Here is a 16,960-nt window from a genome sequence, read left to right as displayed (position 1 = left end):
TTGGCTATGCTCAGAACGGGGGGGGGGATGGATTCTGCCCCCCCTGAGGTCTTGGCCATCGGTGGTGCAATCGCGATGAAATTTCGCATGCGTGAGACTTGCGTCATAATCTACAAGATGGCGTCATAAGATTTTTTGAAACAATCAATTTCTAATTTTAATTAATTAGTTATGCAAATTAAGCTCAAGATCATATTTTAGCCAAATTAAAAGCATTGAGAGTCTAATTTTTGATCTGTAAATCTGTTTTAGCATATTCAACAATTGTACATCACAAAAACTTCCAAAACTCATTTCAATTCTTATGTAGTTTATTTTCAGAATTTCTTATGTATTTCTTTGTTTTTCAAGTTTTGTTTTTTCTTTGTTTTTTCATTGGAAATTGTCACTGACCACTTTTCTACCATAATTACCCCAAAACTAATCAATGAAAGTGATTAATTGTAAAAATAATCAAGTTTTTATGACTTTCTTGACAGAGCACTGTTTTCCATAGGAAATGTACACAAAATCACAAAATTGTGCCCGTTTTGGGGCAACATTCTGTTACAAAAATGGGCGTGGTTTCGCAAAAGTATACGCGGACGTTGCAAATTTGGTCTCAAAAGTTGCGCGACACTTGAACAAACAAAGTCAAGAAGCCTCGTGACGAGAATTATAGCACGAAACGTCGAGGGGGGCGGATTCCGCCCTTTTAGGGTTAAGCAAGGTTGACTGTATAGTACAGTATCCAGGTCGTTAATATGATGAATGGAAATGACAGCACTAGTGAAAATTATACCAGTTCTATCAAGAAGTGAATTTTTTTTTCTTTGATTTTTTTTTTGGGGGGGGGGGGTAGGGCCAACAACTACAAATGCTGCATTCTGTCATGCATCGTGAAAATGAATTTCATAGTCGCAATACAACGTATTTCAGCAAAGTTGACCTGAGTGGTTCCTGTAAAAGCACCAGCGATTCTTGTGCAACTCTACAGTTGGTTGACAGTAGAGCAGACATAACCCTGCATAACCCTAATTGGACTATTCCTTGTGAATGCACATAACATTGTGTTCCAGAGCTACCAAGTCTCGCGCATTCTGCGTGAGACTCGAGCATTTAGGGGCCATCTCACGATCTCACGCATGGCACCCATTTTTCTCACGCATCGGGCGAAGTCTGCAACTTGGGCCTATAATAATGAGCATAGCTCACAAGATGAAAGTGATAGTTGCAATTGAAGGTATACTTCCCTTTTGTCTTTCAAAATAAGTAAAAAATAATCACTTAAGTATGCACCTGATCGCACCATTAAGAGCTAAAAATTGAAAAAGCTCCCTACCATGGGAGGCCACAGGGGGGAAAAACCCCTCCCACACCCTCACTCGCGCGCACATTTGCATGCCGAGATGCCGAGTCATGAAAATCTCACTCATAAAATTTTTTGAACGTGGCATCCCTGGTGGTCATCCCCATGCCACTTGTTGTTTTGCCAATGATGAGTACACGTACACGTAGAAGAGGAAAACGCTGTACAGAAATTTGTTGAGAAGTGCATGGGATTTGTAAGTACAGGTTACTCTCAGTATTGTGAAGTCTTCAGGACTGGCAGTTTTCTTTCATTATATCAAAATTTTGTTACCACCGAAAGGAATTTTACCGGGCAGATGATGGTGATAATAGTTCTGCGCCCTGAATTTTTACTGTGTTGTAACAAAATTTTGTTTCATAAGGAAGTTTGTTGTATCGGGGAGTGCGCTGTATAGTACTGTATAAAGAAGGATTTGGGAAGTGTGGTGGTGTCCGTGATTCAGCTTTGGATGTGAGACCCACGTAACACTTTCCTTTCTGTCTTTTTGAATCTTATTCCAGCCCAGAGGATACCCTGCTGATAGTGGTTGGCTCTGAAGAGATGCCTTGATATTGGCCTCTACCGTGATGACATTTGGCACAACCTGCTACAAGGGGTGAGTTTTGTGATGTGCGGTAACAGCTGACAGCTGTATCGGGTTTGGTGTAATGCTGTACATGTATCCAATATATTTGCACATCATCAATCTGTTCTGTCGAGGGACTTTAGACGGTGTGTACAGTGCAATGAGATTTTTGTGCCAATACGCACTCCAAGCACACAAAGGATTTAAGAATTGTCTGTGGAGGAAAGTAAGAAATCCATGCTTCCTCTTCAATTCACAAGGGAGAGTTATCAATTTTTTACTTCCACCAGAGCAACACAGTTGTGTGCGTATCCTAAAAAAAAAATACGCATGAACACCGTGTAGTGGCAAAGGTATAGGACTTTCTTGTTACCAAACAAAATTTCGCACTCAATACACCTCAAACTAAATGTATCCTATATTTTATTTATTTTTTTAAACTAGAAAGATGGACAAGTTGATCTGCAGCAATGCATTAACTCTTTAACTCCCTTGCATTATTGTTTTAGTGTTGAAATTAATTCAGGTGTGCACCACTGTATGTACATTTTCAGGACGCGTCAAAGTTTGACTTCTCTTTCACATACACCTGTATTTGATGATGCTTAATGTAGAGACAGTGACACAATGGATTGAAGATGGATCAATGTAGCCACAGTATGTGCAGAGTTTTACTCCCATGAAGTATATATATACAGTATATGCATTGACTTTTTTTACTCAAAGTCCTCCAGAAATAGCAATGATAAAAAAAACTTGTGTGTATTTTCCATGCACTGTTTATACAGAAACTGGAGAATCTGTGCAGCAGAAGAGCAGGGATGACGGAAACACTTCGTCTCGTAGGGACGATACTTCTGTATCGGCACCATTTCGATGGGAGGCTTTCTGTCAGCATTGCAGAGGAATAGATGTGTTGAGAGTTCATAAACGCGATGGTCTGCTGGATGGCATTTGGCAGCAGACACTACTGGTGACATTGAGCTTGGTTTTGGCTTTATTACCAAATTCCGCATTCCGCGAAGAAAGTCAACAACAAAATTGTGATATCCAATAGAAATTGTACATCTGGTTCCTGTGTATTGGATGGGGGGGGGGGGGGGGGGGCAGTCCTTGGTTTTTCCATACTGTATTTGTATGGGCATTGAAAGATCAGTCTAAACTACACCCAAAGGGTTTAAAAAAAAGGGGGGGGGGGCATGTAATTTGAATTTGAAGCCAAATTTTAGGTTTTATTTTTCCCTCCTGTTCGTAGTTGTTTTGTCTTTGGGAGTTCAGATTTCACAATTTTAGTGTGTGCTAGATGAGAACTGAATGCACAAGGCAAGCAGTAAAATAAAGCAAGTGGAAGAAAATGTTGCCCCTACGATTGGTTGAGTGGAAATTTCTCATTTGCATCAGTCAAATTCATGGTAAATTAAGTTTCCTCAAAGATATTGCCAACATGGTCGTCGTTATCAAGGTTTCTGCTCCCTTGACTTATCCATAAATTCACTCAAAACTATCCCTTGCTTTTCTCACAAATGTCAAATTTAAAAATAGAAAATAAGATTAGAGTATTTTAAAAGCTACAGAAAAATTGGAACCACAAATATGCAGATTTTTAGTGGAATGATTTTCTGTGCCAGTACTCCATTAAATCTTTTTTTTTTTCTTTCTTGAAGGCTTCATAGGCTTGGCAAAAAAAATTCCTGCACTTTTCTGAGCTTTGTATATGTGTCGGTGCATTTTGTTGTTGACTCGTATGCAAATTAAATCGGATATGACATTGAAACATGCTGTGCATCAGAGTCATTAATCCTTGTTGAAATATGGTTTTGAGAAGATAAGGGGGAACATCAAAAAAAAAAGATGTGAAAGTGAAGCTGTGAGTGCACAGTGTATATGGAGTGGAATCAGTGCTAGAGCCTCCTATTAACTTTCCATGACCTCCATCTTAAATGCTATCAACATTGTCTGTACACATGTTTTGAACTGGACCGAGTGAGTTAAGGCAGAACTTGCACAGCTTGTGTGTGTAAGTGAGTACATGTATTTGCTTCTGTATGTTGTATGAGAGAGCAAAGGTGTGCCTATATTCTGGACGTTGCTTATTGGAAATGCTTCACTGTGCAAACTCTTAGAGGGAGCGTATAGTTTTGGTTGAGACCTAACTTCAGGTTTCTAATATTTTTTGGTGAGATAATGAGAAACCTTTCATGAAATATGAAAGAGCATGTAATTCCAAGAGGGATTCAACATTTATTTGATGAAAATTGGTTTTAAAATGGCTGAGGTATCCAAAAAAAGCATTCCTAATAGAAAGCGGGTCACTTTGTTTTACTTTGTTTTTGGATGTCTCAGCGATACCAAAACCAATTTTCATCTGATAAACTTTGAATTCCTCTTAAATGGTATGCTCTGTACTATTTTCCTAAGTGGTTTCTTGGTATCTCACAAAAAGTTAAAAGCCCAATTCTCATATCCACCAATACTATACAATCCCTTTATTATGGGGGATACAGATGCCATTCATGACACAGACACCAACGTATACACATGTGTATAGATAGATAGATATAATGAAAACAAAAAGAAAACTGACCTGAAACAAATGATAAATAGTGAAAACTTAGTAAAGTTATATATATATATATATATATATATATATATATATATGTATATATATATATATATTTATATATATATATATATATATATATATATATATATATATATATTTATATATATGTATGTATTTATATATATATATATATATATATATATATATATATATATTTATTTATTTATTTATTTATAAGTTGTCCACATGTTGGTGTTATAATATCAAAAACGAAACTGAAACAAAGTTCTTAGTACCAACACCTGAGAAAGTGCGAATCACTCGAAAATCTGTGTGCCGAAATAAACTTGGTGAATACAGCGTGAAATTTGTTTGTTTTATTTTTGGTGATATACACAAATGTATGTATACATTCTTGGACAATTACCCAAGACCCTAACCCTAAACCAAACCCAAACCCTAATCTTAACCCTAAAAAGACTGGGCTATTTTGGTAGCTCGAAAGACTGGGGGGGGGGGGGGGGCCTAAAGGGCCCCCCCTTAAGATCTCGGCCGTGGATCGCGCGATCGCCGCGGAAATTTGCACAATGGTAGTGTGCGATGTAATCTACAAGACCGTATATTGAAATATTACAAAATAGTCTTCTTTTATTTTATTTTGATTAATTATGCTAATTTATGCAAGAAATCAGACTCTTTGATCTAAATCAGTAAATAAAGCTCCAAAAGTGCTCATTTTTCGTCTAATTATTCTTTGTGGCATTCTCAGCAAATGTACTTGAAAAAAAAATTCGGTATCAAAATTAATTTCTTATTTATTTTATTGTTTTATGAATTTCTTATGTATTTCTTTGTTTTTTCGACCTTTTGTTTCTGTTGTTTTTTTTTACAAAATTTGTGGCAGACACTTTTTGAAGCATAATACTCCTAAAAGAAATTAATTTTAGCCATTGAGAGTAAAAATAAGCATATTTATATGAACCATGTGAAAAAACTCAATTTACATTGACTTTGTACACAAAATCACATTTTTGAGCCATTTTCGGCCTCACGTGCATGTACAAAAAGTTATGTAACTTCAGAACCGTACCCCCGGGCGTCACAAATTTGGTGTCAAAATGTGCGGGAAACTCGAAAGAAAAAAGTCATAGAGCATCGCGGCGAGAGCATTGCGTGTTGCTGAGTAATCGCGCGAAATGTCGAGGGGGGGGGGGCCTTTTAGGCCCCCCCCCCCCCCCCAGTCTTTTTAGGGTTAAATCTAACCCTATCACAAACCAGTACAGTAGCAGGGGTATAATCAAGGAGGTTCGAGAAATGGAGTCACAACAGTCTTATTCGCTTTGATCCCATGCTCGAAGCCGCCACTCAAAAATATTTGAAGTACATGTATGTGTCAAACTGGATCTACCGCTCAGATGCGAAGACAATTGACTCTTGTCTCATTGCATAATCACCAGCCACTTTCCAAGGAAGATATGTCTTTGTGATGGTACTTTTCGCTATCCCTACTTACAAACGATGGGCGGTAGACGATGGTAAAGGCAGGGGGGTACGCGAATAGAAATTGCTCAAATATTGCTGAAATAGATATCAAAGTTACTCGACTGTACGTGTCTGTACGCTAATCTGACATATTAATTCATAAAGAACTATACTTGAAGATCATTTCATTTCATTTCATTTATTTCCACAGGGTAGATAAAAAGACATACAAACATTACGTGAGCGCAACTTACATCATGCAAGATGCAATGCAATCAATGTATAACACGTGGAGGAATCAACAATAGGCCATAAAGGCCTTTCAAAGGCTGATCCCTGACAATTAAAAATGGTACGATTATTAATTACTATCACAGAACAAAACATTACAGAACACATGGGACTATACAGATGACAAAACATTACAATAAACAAGTAATTAGGCAAGCAATATATTATCTAAGTCATTCATGCGTGTGTCAAACGAGATTACTAAATCAAAAGAAATTGTTGTATACTTTAATGGTACTTTTAATGTTGTCTGGTAAGTTATTCAACAAAAGTGGACCAGCATACCTTATAGTACGTCTAGAAGCATTGTATTTATAAAATGGAATATATAACTTATTACTTTGACGAGTACTGTATACAACACGAGTATTGTTTTCAATGAAGCAGTTGTCTTAAAAAATGTGGCAAGATATTGTTAATATAGGAATATACAAATGTGCAGGTAACAAATTTATTAATTTCATACACAGAAAGCAATTTAGCTTTTTGAACAAGGGACCTGTGTGGGTTTGGGGCTGTGAATGGGTAATAATTCTTATAGCACGTTTTTGTAAAATATAAATACGGTTTAAAAGAGATTTTGCACAGTTCCCCCAGATGATATTGCAATACATGAAATGAGGCAAGATCATGGTATGATATAAACTTAAGAGTACGGCAGGAGGAACTATTGCACTTATTCTATTTATTGCTCCAATTGCCCTAGATACTTTAAAACATACATCCTCAACATGATTTTTCCATGTCAGATGATCGTCTAGTATAACTCCTAAAAATTTTACTGTATGTACAATGGGAAGGCTGATACCTGCAATACAAATATCAATATCATTAACTTTTACCACTTTGTTTCTTGTTTTAAATATCATACATGATGTCTTGTCAATATTCAGCTTTAATTTGTTTGCTAAAAACCAATCTTGAACTTTGGCTAATTCATTATTCAATATTGCACAGGTACTAGTGATATCATTGCCAGAGATAAATAGATTGCTATCATCTGCATATAAAATTGAGTGTAAAATGCTACTTGAATACTGCAGATCATTTATGTACAATATAAAAAGTAACGGACCTAAAACAGAGCTTTGTGGCACACCAACATTAATGTTCTGAGTTGGAGAAGAATAACCATTTACATATACATACTGCTTACGATTTTGTAGATAACTTTTAAACCATTCTAGAGCGATACCTCTAACACCATAAAAACTTAATTTGTGTAAAAGAATATCATGGCTTATACAATCGAATGCTTTAGAAAGATCTAAAAAGACACCAATAACAAACTCCTTTTTCTCAAATGCCTGTGCAATTCTATCACAAAAGTCAAGGAGAGCCATATACGTTGAGTACCCAGGTCTAAATCCAAATTGTTTGGGATATAAAATCCTAGCATGACACAAATAAGAAAGAAGACGTTTATGTACTGACACAAATAAGAAAGAAGACGTTTATGTACGAGTTTTTCGAATAGCTTGGAAAAAACAGATAGAATAGAGATTGGTCTGTAATTTGATATACTAGAAGTATCACCTTTCTTATAAATTGGTATAACTTTAGCAACTTTTAATGATGTGGGAAATACACCTTGTTCAAAAGATAGATTAAGGATACTGCACAGTGGTTTGGCAAGATTTTGAATAGATTGCTTTAACACATAAGAATCAATTTCATCACAGCCTGGACTCTTGTTATTTTGAAATGTTAAAACAACATCAAATAATTCTTTTGGCTTTATAGGTTTCATGAAAAAAGAAGCAGAAGACTTTCTAAAACACAAGTAATCATTATAGAGGCTAACTTGTTGAACGAACAGTTTGCTTCAGTTTTCACACATGAAAATACATCGGAGCTCCCAGACCTTGGCTACAGTCCTCATCCTTCTATCATTGACTTCTCTATCAGCCCTGAAGGAGTAAGAAGGCTTCTCTCTAACATCAAACCACATACAGCATGCGGTCCAGACAACTTACCATCACGATTGTTAAAAGAAGCCGCAGATGAACTCGCGCCCATTCTCTGCCTTCTATTTAATGCCACCCTCCATCAAGGCAAAATCCCTCTTGAGTGGAAGTCTGCAAATATCACCCCCATCTTCAAGAGGGGGGACAAGCATAGACCGGAAAACTACAGACCAATTTCCCTCACTTCAATCATCTGTAAGTCTGTTGAGCATATCATTCACAGCCAGATAATGCATCACCTTGACACCCTCAATCTTCTCACAGACTGCCAATTTGGTTTCAGACGTAGACGCTCTTGTGAATCACAACTGCTGGTCACTGTCCAAGATCTTGCCACAGGTCTACGAGATAAGCAACAGATTGATGCAATCCTTCTTGACTTGTCTCGGGCATTTGATGGTGTAACACATGAGCGCCTTCTTCTCAAACTCCACTACTATGGTATCAGAGGCAAGCCCCTGGAATGGATAAGGGATTTCCTTCAAGGACGCACCCAACAAGTTACACTGGAAGGATCAAAGAGTGGCACTGTCAGCGTCACCTCAGGAGCACCACAAGGCACTGTCCTGGGACCGTTATTATTTCTGGTCTTCATTAACGACCTTCCCGAGTGCGTTTCTTCATCCATTCGACTTTATGCTGACGATGCCCTCCTTTACCGATCCATTAACACTATCACTGACACAGAAACCCTTCACCAAGACCTTCGTAACATCCAGAATTGGGAACAAAAGTGGCTCATGTCTCTCAACGCTGACAAATGTGAGGTGCTGAGAATCACCAACAAGCGAAACAACATCAATGCTACAACTCCATATTCAATTCATGGAAAAGCACTTCGCATTGTGGATGAGGCTAAATATTTGGGTGTCACTATCCATCGCAATCTGACCTGGAAACCCCACATCAATAACATGTGCAAGAGAAGCAACAGCACTCTTGGTTTCCTCAGACGCAACCTAAGGAAATGCCCACCACACATAAAGACGTTGGCTTATAAGACCTATGTAAGACCTACTCTTGAATACTCCTCCACAGTCTGGGACCCTCACACCAAGGAACTCATCAACCAAATCGAGATGGTACAACGACGCGCAGCCCGTTTTGTTACCGCAAACTACGCACAACAAAGCAGTGTTGCCCTCATGCTTCAACAACTGCAGTGGAGATCCCTCTTTGAACGACGAGCCCAAAACAAAGTTCTGATGCTCTACAAGATCATGAACGGTTTTGTAGCCATTCCAGCTGCACCTCCTTACATGTATCCTGCATCGGGTACCAGAGGTCATGATCTCCAACTGAGACAGCACCACTGCCGAATCCAAACCTACCAGCATAGCTTTTTCCCAAGTGTGGTCCCGCTATGGAACAGCCTACCAGCTGCAGCAGTAACGGCTCCTTCTGTTGAAGCCTTCAAGAGCTGCCTCACTTCCATCAATTTACGATAGTCCACCAGAATATTGGTTTTTACTTGCACGTTAGTTTCATGTTAATTTCTGCACCTCCACATGCGTGTTTCTATGACGGCACTACCCTTTTTGTACTCAAGTGCGACAATACTCTGCAAGAGGGATGCACTTACTTGGAAGAAGAAGAAGAATCGTTGAATTTTCTGGATGTATTCGGTATCTTATCTACTATATCGGATCCAATAAACCTGAAGTAATTATTAAACAAATTAACAATTTCTTGAGGATCAGATATGTCCTTATCATTGTGTTGAAGATGTATATATTGCACTTTGTCCCTTGTTTTATTCAAAATATCATTTATTATACGCCATGTCCCTTTCATATCCTTACGTACTTTATCAAAGCGGCTTTTATAATAATATTTCTTTTGTTGACGAATACAACGGGAAACTATGTTTCTGTATTGGGTATAAACCGATTTCCTATAATCTGTGGGGTTCTTCATGTATTTACGATACAAAATATGTTTTTTTCTGCACATTCTTTTCAATTCTTTTGTAAACCATGGATTTACATCTGTTTTTTTTTATACAATACTTCTTTCTGAGGGAAACATTCATCATAAACAGTAAACAGTTTAGTCATAAAAATATCAAATCTTCCGTCAACATCATTACTTTCATTTATATCGTTCCATTCTACAGATTGTAATAAACTATTGAATCTATTAATACTATTATCATCTACAAAACGTTTACATAAATTAAATTGGGAACATTTATCTTTTTGATGATTGACAATTGCAAATACACTTAAATGATCACTAACATCATTTACAAGAATACCACTTTTTAAAATATTTTCAACATTGTTAATGAATATATTGTCAATGAGAGTAGCCGTCTCTTGAGGTATCCTTGTCGGGTTTAGAATCAGTGGAATACAAGAAAAAGATGATAAAAGATCAATAAAACTGTGGACATGCTGAGTGGTGGCCAAAAGATCTATGTTAAAATCACCTACAATAAAACACTGTTTATTTTCACAACTTATTGCACTTAGCGGTTTTTCCAATGCAGATAAAAAGTCATATACACTTTGCCCAGGTGGCCTATAAACAATAACAAAAATAATATTACCTGCTTTAAAAGATACTTCTATGAATATGGTTTCTATGCATGAATCAAAAACTTCTAAATCTTTGCGCCGTTTACTCCGTAAATCTTGTCTTATCAAACATCCAACCCCACCCCCACGTTTATTATTTCTCCCACTTCCAAAAACGTATAATTTGGTATATGAATAGAATCAACATCTGTTAACCAGGTTTCTGACAATGCTATACATGAAAATTGGCAAGAAATACTGGCAATAATGCTGCAAAGGTTATCGAAGTTTTTCTTCACACTTCTGCAATTGAAATGTACCATTGACAAAACATTGTTGTTTTCTGCATAAATGTTATTCATCAAGTCGTTAAAATCATTTGGAAGAATATAATTCACATTATCAAGAGTCATATATTCACTGGAAATGCTTTCGTCTTCATGACCATTCAATATACACGCGTCACAATCTGAGTTGGAGATATTTGATACAGTTTGCCTACGACATGTAGTACACAATTGATGATGATACCATATTAGTTTCATTTGGCGGAAATAAGGAGAAAAGTGATAAAACCGGCTTTCCATGAGGGTAAAATTCCAAACACTTTCACAAAATACAGCTCAGATTTACACTTTTGCACATATTTTCGAACGGAATTTACTTTTGTTTTACACTATATGCTTTATCATTTGGTGAAATTTCATTGCATTTGATATAAATCTATAAACAAGCAGCATATACCCGATATTATGTTAGCATTAAAAATGAATATTCAGATTGCTCAGAAAGATGGCGGCTTCAATCATCGAACATCAAAGGCACAAATGCACCTGTGAAATTCTTTTGTCCATCCATAGAAAACTGACAGCTGATTGAATAATTATAGTCAGTTGTAACTCCATCTCTCGAACCTCCTTGGTATAATGTAATGAATAGAAATGCACGTGTTGTTCTACGTCTTGTAGGCCTACTCACTGTCATCTTTTCCTACCTCATTTTGCTGTACTATATCTGTATTTTCTGTCCCAGTTTGTATGGGGGTTTTTTTGCCCCAAATTTCATTTTTCGTTTTGCATGTGTGTTACACTTCGTTTGATAATTGAACTAAATGTATCATACAACATTGAGGATAGGCCTATATAGTTCAATCAGAGTTTAATTGTCACAGACAAAATGGATTTAGGAAAGAATTTGACGGAAAACAATCTCACACTCATTGATAATCTCTATCCAATTCTAATCCATAGTACATTGTACAACTTTTATCGACCTTAACCCTAAATAAGACTGGGCTATTTGGCGTTTGGGAGGTCTTGGGGACTGGGGGAGATCTGGAATATCCGATTGCCGCCAAATTCGCTAATTCGCAAATATGCTAATTTTTAAGGATTTTTAATTCTTTTGTTTAGTTTGTATGTTTGTACCTTAATCGTGAAATACATGAAAGGAAGTTGTTTAACATGCATTTGTAAGAAAACTGATTGTCTAAGACCAAAAATTAAGTAATTAATTAAACAATTATAATACCCGTTATACATAGTACGAAACTGAGTATCTTGGTATTTCTTACTCTCTAAAAAAAAATCGAGTGAAAATATTCCCTCTTAAAGGAGTGAATACAAAAAAGAGTGATTTAGAGTGAAATTGGAATGAATTTTGAGTGAAAATGTTCATTTTCACTCGTTTTAGAGTGACGTCAAGGATCACTCCAAAATCTTATTGTGATCCCTGACGTCACTCCAAAATGAGTGAAAGTGAAAATTTTCACTCAAAATTCATTCCAATTTCACTCTAAATTCACTCTTTTTTGTATTCACTCCTTTAAGAGTGAATATTTTCACTCGATCTTTTTTAGAGAGTATGTTAACTATAATTGTTTATATTTCTTATGTTTTCTATTATTTTATGTCTTTTTATTCATAACAATCACTTTCAACTTTAGATTAGATATTATTAGCTTAAAAAAAACTGTGCAAGAAAAACAAAAGAAACACATTAGAATCTTGCAAAACCTAATTCATTTTACACACATAAACACATGCAAATAAGTCATTTTTGACTGACATGTGACCGTAAAATGTTATGTATACTATAACCGCTGAAGATGCGTAAGAATCTAAAGAAAAAAGTCGTGAAGTTTCGCGGTGAGATCTTATATTTAAATTCTGGAAGTTATCGCAAAATTTCCGGACGGGGGGGGGGGGGAGGGGCATGATAACCCCCCCCCCCCCCGCCCCCCCAGTCTTTTTATGGTTAAAAGTCTTTTTATGGTTAAAAAGGAGACAGAGAATTAAGGATAAAAAGGGAAGTAAAGAGAGAGATGGAGAGAGAGAGAGAGATGGAGAGAGAAAGGAGGGAGAAATTTAAAAAAATGATAAATAAGAGAAGGGGAAAGGTATTTGAAGGGGGTACGTGTACGATTATGAGGTATCTATCCAACAGGTATAATGTAGGCCCTGTATGATACATACGATAAAATATTGTGACATGAAACGATGAGATACGTAGTTTTCTACTCTTGCTTAAAAATAATTTTATATCATTATTTTTGCTGGTCACGTACGCGAGAGACCGAGGAAACCTCGTGTAAACTGGTTCATTGAATTGACCTGTACCGAGTTGACCCAGTTCTCAGAGGAGCATGATCGTCGTGAACCGCCACGAAACGGAAATGTACCATGAAGAAGTTCCAGAAAAGCAAATATTGTGGACCTTTATAGATCAGCTGCTCGACCGCCTATGACTTTCCGCTTAACAGGAAAAACTGTCTGCAAAGATCAAAAGGTATACTAAGTACACGATCATTCTGTGCTAGCTGGAAAGAAGGGAACAACGGACGGATGACACCATCACTGGCACATCACCTTCTGGATCGAATAATGCGCCGCAGATGTTTTTATTTTACTCGGTAGCCACACCAACCTAATGTGAACTGTAAATGAATAGAGTAAGGAATAGATACGGAAATTGATATACAACTTGATAATCTACCAATAATGATAACACATACATACATACATACATACATACATACATACATACATTTCCATATTTTCCATTCTGATTTTTAATGCTCAAGGCGCTTTACACCAAAGCAAAAAGACTTAAAATACAATACCATAAAAGAAAGAGAAGATGAAAAAGAAGACATGAAAATCTGTCTTCAAAACGCTCTGTCAAACAAATGAGATTTCAGGTTACTCCCGTAAACACTTAACTTTTGGAGTTTTCAGCTCACGTGGTTCACGTGAATTCCAGTATTGGTCCAGCGTGAGCGAAAGCTCGTAACCCCCCCCCCCCCAAAGATTTCCTAGAAAGCGGAATATGTAAGAGACCAGAAGTTGAGGATCGAAGAGTTTGGCATTGACGGACGGATAAATAAATAATGATAAATAGATAAACAATTATTTCAACGCCCTGCCTCCCTCCCCCCCCCCCCCCCCCGATTGGACCGCATGATCGGAAACGTTATCCATATAACTCGATCGATACAAAAGAGGAAATCATGTGAGTGTTTATTTTTTGCAGTGTCTGTTACACCTGATTATTCCGGCAAAAACATAAACAGATCGACAGCCGATCACCAAGATACACATAATGGCACAAACTATAGGCCTACAATCATTGACAATTCGTTGACACTGACACATTGGGACGGAGAATATGATATGTATATATTGTACACGATGTAGGCCTATACACAAGATCTTCTTCATCCAACACTCTCCTGCAGCACTTTGTGATTCCCTGGCATATTTAGAGTAAAATATAATCTACCGTATCCACATGCTCAAGTGAGCAATGTTGCGATCATTCATCGTCTGGCGTTCGTCGTCCGTCGTGCGTTTAAACTTTTAATCTATTTTTCAACTTCTTCTTGAAAACCCCGATGACAGGCAAACTTGGCAGATGGCATCCCTTGGATAATACAGGGAGGTGGGACCCTCCCACACCAGAGAGATTTTGCATTTTCAGACCTGATATTCAACAATCTGGTGCACACCTTTTGTGCAATTTTTTACTTTCATATTTTTCCTTATCTATTAAAAGTAAGAAAAATTATTATTCACAGAAATAAATAATGAATGACTAAATCGTGGTATCTCAGCTCTTGTTCCGCATTTGCGCCATACAGGTGGCACTGTGTATTATTAGTGTATCGATGGAAATTGACTGGCCGGGGGGGATAGCCCCGGAGCTTTTGAATACAACTGTATTTAGACTTGAAATAAAACGATATGATACAACCTTTTTATAGAATTATTGTATTCGGAAAATTGTCAACCCCCAAAGTGTACCGAGTCTATGTGGAGGGCCCTCCCCCTGCCCTATAGGGACCGAGCAATTAAGGGGAGGGTCGGATGAGAGTAACCATGGGGTATCCCCCTTTCATATCAGAGAGAGCTTTTTTATTTTCAGAATTGAAATTCAATGATGCACACTTTTCGTGGAATACCCGGAAATTATCACTGAATTAAGTGCACTACATGTAGTTATAGTCTGTCGTCTATATGGAGGGAGACCAAGCGGGGAAAGGATGTGGGAGGAGGTATCCCCCCTCCCACTTGAGGGAGCTTTTGCATCTTTATGATTGCAATTCAACGATCTAGAGCACACTTTTAGTAGAATAGTGTAGCCATCATCAATGTGCGGAGAGGAGGCTAATAGCAGGGGAAGGTGTGGTGCGTGTGTGTGTGTGTGTGTGCGTGTGTGTGTGTGGGGGGGGGTGTCCCCTAATCCTGCATACGCCGGAGCTTTTGTATAATTTGAGTGAAAATATCGTGCATAGGCCCTACACATTCCTGATGGAATATTTGGGAAATTGTCAATTAAAGAATTGTACTAAATCTATAGGAAATGAGCGTGGGAAGGATTGAAAGAAGCCATAGGTCTAATTCACCTCCCACATAATCATAAACAAAAATAAGGGAACATTTGTATTGAATTCGTTGGAATTGAAGTCGCAGATCTTGTGCACACTTTTTGATGAAATATTCGAACATTAGATTTTGTAAATCTCCCAAGTGTTTTGCCATGGAAGGGGATCTATATAAACGGGGGAGGGTGTGAGAGGGGGTATAACCCCCTCCAATGCAAGGGAGATTTTGCATCTTCGCCTGTTGCATAGGAAACAAGTTACTATTGTAGTAACTTTACCATCCAGTGGTAACTACCATGGTAACAATACTCAACAGCCAATCCAAATCAACAATTTCCATAATTCAATAATATGATGTGGTGCACGCTATGGGTACTCTGGGCAGAATTTCTGATCAAGAAAATTTTCCGCATCTCGGGAATTATTTTGGGGCAAATCAATGTTTGCCGCCCCCCCCCCCCCCCCATATTTCCCTGGAGGGGGAAGGGGCAACTTTCCCCTTGTTCTCCAGGATCAACGCCCTTGCAACGAGGGAGCTTTTGCATTTTTAGAATTTAAATAAAACTGATCTCGCAAACACAATTTCTATGGAATTTGGTAAATTGTCAATCCCCAAAGTAAGTCTATGGAGGGGAACCAAGCGGGGGAAAGGTTTACTTGAAAGGAGATATCCTCTCCAACACGAGGGAACGTTTTCGTTTGTTTGTTTGTTTGTTTGTTTGTTTGTTTGCTTGTTTGTTTGTTTTTTGTTTTTTGTTTTTAATCGAATTACAGATCTGGGTCCCGTTGCATAAAACTTTTTTAGCAACCTTAGAAAATTTGCCCAACCTGAATTTTTTAAGGTTGCTAATCTAAGAATGTAAAATCCGTTTCATAAAAACTCTGGTTGGGAGCTTCCAACCGGAATTTTGTGATTTCAACCGGAAAAAAATCCGGTTGAAGTTTTATGCAACGGGCCCCTGGTGGACAATTTTGAGGAAATATTCAAAACTCTTAGTGTCATTGTAAAAGTATGTGTAGGTTACCTACTCAGTGGCGGATCCAGAGGGGGCGTAAGGGCCGCTGCCGAAGTGGATCCGTATACAATTTTGAGCATCTTGCAGAAATAAAATGAAGAAGGAATAAAAGAAAGAAAGAAAGAAGAAAACAATCATATGGAACGACTGAATCAAAGGCTGAGGTAAACACACAGCAAAGAGGTTCCATGACACACACAGTGAGGGAAATACACACTCGTACATACACCGATGGCGATTCCCCTAAGTAGTTGTGTATGGTTTACGTTCGCGTTGCGCACGCACTAGCGAGCTAGCGATCGCGAGGTTCCACTTGATCCTGTC

This window comes from Diadema antillarum, unplaced genomic scaffold (assembly GCF_040938485.1).
Source record: "Diadema antillarum isolate AM-2024a unplaced genomic scaffold, OU_Dant_1.0 seq00000384_RagTag, whole genome shotgun sequence".
Classification (NCBI taxonomy): Eukaryota; Metazoa; Echinodermata; class Echinoidea; order Diadematoida; family Diadematidae; genus Diadema; species Diadema antillarum.
The sequence above is the reverse complement of the archived record's forward strand: the minus strand, read 5'-3'. Positions refer to the sequence as shown.